This window comes from Suncus etruscus, chromosome 1 (genome assembly GCF_024139225.1).
Source record: "Suncus etruscus isolate mSunEtr1 chromosome 1, mSunEtr1.pri.cur, whole genome shotgun sequence".
NCBI classification, from domain to species: domain Eukaryota; kingdom Metazoa; phylum Chordata; class Mammalia; order Eulipotyphla; family Soricidae; genus Suncus; species Suncus etruscus.
Window position 1 is genome coordinate 192,406,999 of NC_064848.1, and position 6,000 is coordinate 192,412,998.

The 6,000-nt window shown below is 50.8% G+C and overlaps 1 protein-coding gene across 1 annotated transcript in view; it reads right to left on the reverse strand.

The window, feature by feature from the left end:
• MAP3K14 (mitogen-activated protein kinase kinase kinase 14) overlaps window positions 1–5,663 on the reverse strand; it is a 44,048-nt gene extending 38,385 nt beyond the window's left edge. The window contains exon 1 of the mRNA XM_049779048.1: window positions 5,581–5,663. The gene's annotated coding sequence lies outside the window, so the exon portion shown is untranslated. The remainder of the gene's footprint in view (window positions 1–5,580) is intronic.
• Window positions 5,664–6,000: the final 337 nt, after the last annotated feature.

Consider the following 6,000-nt stretch of genomic DNA (forward strand, 5'->3'; position numbering starts at 1 on the left):
CTAAGCAGAGTCGCCTTGCCAGTGACTAAGGCCCGGATCAAATGCTGTCGGGGGGAGGGGGGCTCCCCCTGGCCAGTCAAAAAGCCGCCCGCAAACTCTGCCTCTCCCTTCCAGACTCAGGCAGCCCGGCAGCCCCTCTAGCCTGCCGGTTTCATTTTCTTCTGAACACGAGGCTTGACATCCGGTGATCTATTTTTTCTAAAAACTAGGTTCACTTTAGAAATGACTCTTGGGCCATCAAGGCAGCTTCCCCAAGAGAAAACAAAATGTTATTTAAAGGAAACTGTCAGCCAGGAGGGAGCCTATATTTTGTTTTGTATGAAGAAGGGGAAATAAGAATTTAAAATCATCTATGAAAATTTTTTCGTCCCCCTCCTCCCCACCCACTCATGGGTGATTTAAAGAGAAACCTCCAGGTCTATTAAGTGTAGATCCAGGGTGCTGGGGAGAAGCTACAAGGTGTTGGGGAGAACCTGACAAAGACATTTTTAGGAAAGCAAAGGAATTTAGGCTGGGGGGGGGGTTGCCACATGGGGTGAAACTTAGAAACAAGCTTTCCCACCTAGTCTGCCAATGATGGACTCCTTGATGAATTCTAGTCTACAAATATTTTCCTTTTTTTATCCCCAGAATTAAGGCTGGAACCTGTCCCCATCACCCAGGATTGTGTGGGGGGGGGGGGGCAGGAACACAGGAAAGAACTCAGGTCTGCTTCTTAGCTCAGAGGGCTGGGAAGACAGAGGGGACCCCAGGGTTAGGAGGATCACTTCTGGGTCTCTGAGCAGAGCTGCGACATTTTAGACATTTAGATGTATGGTGGGCAGCAGTTAACATCAGACTGGAATTTGACAGTTAGAACCTCTAGCCAGTAGCCATGTCCCCTTGAAAGTGCCTCCTAAGAAAATGACTTGGCCACAGCTAGGTGCCCTGACCCGACATCTTTACGGAAAACAGGTCTGGTCAATGTAGTATCAGCAGTTCCCCTACTCCCCGCATTACCCGATCACCAAGGAATGCTCATTCACTCACTTCTGTGTCTCATTAGGTGTTAGGCATAGAGCTCAGCACCTATTTCTATTCTCTCCTTTACCACACAAAGCAACTGGGGGAAGATTTCTCATGCCAGCTGGGATACAGGTGGGATACACTGCTTGGAGGAGTGACTTGCTGGAGGTCACGCAGGCAGAGAGCCCTGTCTGATGTGAAGGCTGAATCCCCCACCTTTGAAACAGAGATTCCATGTTGCTCGACTGCTCTGGGCAATCCCTTGACAACTGTCTCCATATCTGCATTTGTCAACAGGGGTGAGGACCCAGAGGGAACTGCTATCTGTCACTCGGCCTGTCATCACTCATTCTTACAATGAATCAGTACCCATACAGAACTGCTAACCCTTATTAATGCCCACAATTTTCTAACAAATAAAGACAATTCTTCAGTTTACTTTAAAAAATGGGCTCATTTTTTTGGGAAAAAAATAAAAACATATCTGGGGCTGGAGAGATAGCATGGAGGTAAGGTGTTTGCCTTGCAAGCAGAAAGTCAATGGTTCGAATCCCGGCATCCCATATGGTCCCCTGAGCCTGCCAGGAGCGATTTCTGAGTGGAGAGCCAGGAGTAACCCCTGAGTGCTGCCGGGTGTGACCCAAAAACAAACAAACAAACAAAAATCTCTCTCTCTCTCTCTCTCTCTCTCTCTCTCTCTCTCTCTCTCTCTCTCTCTCTCTCTCTCTCTCTCTCTATATATATATATATATATATACATATAACCTATCCTTTCATTTTGGGTCTGACACTGACTTCTCATCCATTTTATTTTTTCTTTCAGGGCTCCACTTTCCTAAGTTTTTGTCCCTGTCTTTAAAGGAACCACAAAAACTGCTTGCAAAAACCTTAGCCACCTGATGCATCTACATTTTGGTGGAATCAGGAGGGTAAGATTGATTGAAAGGACGTAAATAGCAAAGAGAGGAGCTTTGAAGCTTGAATGCGTGAAGCACTGAGGAAAGACGACCCACTCTCAGCACTGTCTTTCGATCCTGAGCCCAGATTACAAGGAAAGACCCTTGAGTCAACACTGGAGCCTCAGTGGACCCTGGGTGGCCTCGCCCTTCTGCCAGCCTCTTTCCCAGCCCCCCAACTACAAGGCTAAGCCGGGTCACCCACGTGCAGCACCCCAAACACAAAGCCCCACTCCTTCTGCTTCTGGAGGCTCTGGGGATGCAGAGGCCAGATGGCTGGCCTATCCTGAGAGCTCCCCAATCCTGGGACACGACATCGTCCCCTTTCCTGTCACGTTCATATTGATGCCACTAAGAGGGCCCCCGTTACCCAGAGGTTTCCAGTTTAACTGACATACTAAAATGGGGCAAACAGGAAGCATCAGACACAACTGCGGTAGTGACTTATTAATCATGAAAGCTGAATTTTAGTTGCCTTTTAACCTTTTGCCAGGAAAAAGAAAAAAACCTGTGATGATGGTAGCCATCAGTGCCGATGTGGTGGCCCCCTTTTATTTAGGCCTGCGGTTCCACAGAGGGTTTCAGAACCAGAGAGAAGTCCTGTAGGCATCTGTCAGCCCTTCACCGGGGCAGGTAGGCCCCCTAGGAAAGCTCCTGGGCTGCCACTGGAACAGGAAACAAAATAGGAAATTCAAAGTGACTTCACAGGTCAAAGTGCCAGAGCACTCTGAGGGGAGGCAAAGTGAAAACAATCCTGGCTGACTCCTCCTTCAGTTCCACAGATTTCTCTCCAGACTCCCACCAGAGATAGACTGTTAGCCTCCCACTCCCACGCATACGCCCCATCCCCAAATCCTAACAGCTCCCAGGAGTCTGACAGCCAGCCGAAACAGGCTGCTTCCAACTCCGATGACAGCTGAACACGCCAGACCGGCCACAAAGAAACCAGTGTTCAACAGGAGAACTAAAATGAGGAACCAAATCTCCTGTCTGTTGAGGCTCAAGGGCCAAGCAGACGCTTCTGGTGACTGGGAAAGGCTCGTTTGGCAGGGTCTGTGCCATGGGCCGCTCCCACAGCTTCTGACAGACAAGACCGGGGACCCAAAAACCCCCTTCCAGGCTGTTCCTTAACATCTGAAAACAGCCCCAAGACACTATAGACCAACTGACCTGGTGTTGTCTGATTTCACAAAAGTGCTTGAAACAGATACCTGGGTTCTTCTTTCTAAAATTAAACCTAGCGACTGTTACTTTTATTTTGAGACTTTCTGAGAAGTTCACCACGCCCTTCAAAATAAAGGAAGGAGGAGATGATCCTCAAGGTGTTTGATCAGCTCAGATCTGGCACCCCCATACAGCGGAACAAATTCTGGCCTCAGAATCCAAATGTGCCCTGAGTAGGACAAACACTTGCTTTCTCACACTAGGTGCAAAAACTCCTTCCTTCCTTCTGGCATCTAATTCCTAGCTCCTCATTCAGTCTCAACTCTGGACCATCAGGCAAGAGCGAGCCCCCCCCCCTTTTAATGCTCTGTTATAAAAGAGGACAGTATCACAGTATCTTTTAGTGTGTGTGTTTGAGGACAGTGGTTGGGCCAGACCTGGTCATACTCAGAGCTTAACTCTTGGCTATGTCCTTAGGGATCACTCCCCGGTGATTACCCCTGGTGGTGTTTGGGGGACCAAACCACAGACAGTCACGTGCAAGGCAAATACCCTAACCCCAGTACTATCGCTCCCACACTGTCAGTATCTATTTTACACCCAGACACCTGAAAGATTTAAAAGTCTACAGGCATGCAGCTACGTTTTTTTTTTAAAGTTTTGTTTGTGGTTTATTTCTGGATAAATAAACTCAGAGATCACTCCTGGTGGGCTTGGGGACTATACTGGGTGCCAGGGACTGAATCTGGGTCAATCGCAGACAAGGTACTTGCCTTACCTACTCTATCATCTCTCTAGTAAAAACATTGCTCCAGCAGACACTTTGTAAAAATACAGACCATAGCATCTTTCACTAATTCAGACAGTCTCCCACTAATTCCATTAATTCACTATCTCCCACTAATTCAGACAGACCCTGTTTTTTTTTTTTTTGTTTGTTTGTTTTTTTGTTTCTGTTTTATTTGGGCCACACCCGGCGGCGCTCAGGGGTTACTCCTGGCTGTCTGCTCAGAAATAGCTCCTGGCAGGCACGGGGACCTTATGGAACACCAGAATTTGAACCAACCACCTTTGGTCCTGGATCGGCTGCTTGCAAGGCAAACGCCGCTGTGCTATCTCTCCGGGCCCCAGACCCTGTTTCTATTTGAGGGGGTCCTCCCTTTTTCTTTTTTGGGGTGGGGAGATTTGGGCTATGCTCTGCAATGCTCAGGGTTTACTCCTCTTGGCTCTGCACAAAGAAATCTCTCCTAGCGGTTCTCAGGGATACAAAATTCCAAGGATCCAACCTGGGTTCCAACTAGGGCTCCAACCAAGGCAAGCACCTTATCTACTGTACTATCTCTCTGCCCCTCATTTTTTTCTTTCTTTCTTTCTTTCTTTCTTTTTTTGTTTTTTGGTCCCACATTCAGTAGTGTTCAGATATCACACCCACCCATATGCAGTGCTGGGAACTGACCCCAGGCTGGCCAAATGCAAAGAAAGGACCTTACGTTCTGTATTCTCTCTGGCCAGGGTCTCACCTTTTCTAGGAAGCAAACTTCAATTATCTACTTTATAGCAGCTCACCCCTTCCAACCCCCTCCATCATTCATTTCCATTCGCTTTTAAGTCCTTTAGTCAAAGAAGACATTCATGGTCTGCAGTTCACCAGAGTAATCTTACATCTGTACCACTGATTTCTTTCCTTTTTAATTTATGTTTGGGGGTCACACCTGGCTGTGCTCAGGGATCACTCCTAGCAGGCTCAGGGGACCCTAGGGAACCCTATGGGATGCTGGAGATCGAACCCGAGACAGACATATGCAAGGCAAACACCTTACCCACTGTACTGTCTCCATTCTGCACCATGATACCTTTCCTGTTCTTCCTCCCACCTCAGTGCCCAGGGCACTGGGGGCAACATCCCAGTGGAAAGTGGCACAAGTTATGCATCCCCCAAAAGGCCCAGGGGGTGGACAGCAGAGATTCTACTCTGGACCAGCCACCTTTCGGGACATTGAGGGGCGCCTGGTCCAGCAGGACTTTATAGATGGGGTTATAGTATCTGGGTCCAGGATCAGAAGGGCTGAGGGCTAAGAGGAGGGGCAACTCTGCATGTCCAGCACAGCCTGTTGGTGCCAAGGGCAGGCTCTGCTTCAGTTCCTTCTCCCAACTTCGGGGTGTGCCACGAGCACCCGAGAAGGTGCTCCCCTGGCTGGGCGGGTGAGAAGACTCGGGGTGCCGGTGCAGAAAGGTCCAACTCTCACCGAGAGAAGGCGCTTGGGGGGCACCCAGGAGCCAAGCAGGAGGGCCAGGCCGTGGCACGGGGCGCGGGGGAAGTGGAAGCCGGGCGCCCTCGCGCGTTCCGTGCCAGCCAGGCCGCAGCTCAGGCCCGGCAGGCGGGCGGGCGGGCGGGAGACCCATCCTGGCCGCCTCGGAACGCGCAGCTCCGGGACTCGGGGTCCCGATCACTTACCGGCGGGGCGCTGATCTCTCCAGCCACAGCGTCGCGCTCCCCCACGCCCGTGCTCTCCCGCGGCTGGCGGCGGGTCACGGTGCTCTGGGCCCCGCCGAAGCCCCGCCCCGGCCGCCCCCGGGCCACGCCTCCCCCGGCGGCTGCAACTTTGTCTCTCTTCGCACCTCCCCGCTCTGGCCGCGCCTCGACCCCTTGGCCCCGCCCACCCCTCCAGGCTAGCCAATGAGAGCGCGCGTCCGGGCTTTCGGCCTCTAGCAGCGATTGGACGCTGGAACCCTCCTTTCCCAAAATGGACATCGCTTCCGGACAGTGTTTTTTTTTTTTTTTTTTTTTTTTTTTTTTGAGGAAGCGATTGTGGGGCGGACTGACAGGACGGAGGCGGCGGGTGTGGAAGGAATTACGCATGCGCATTCGCTCCGG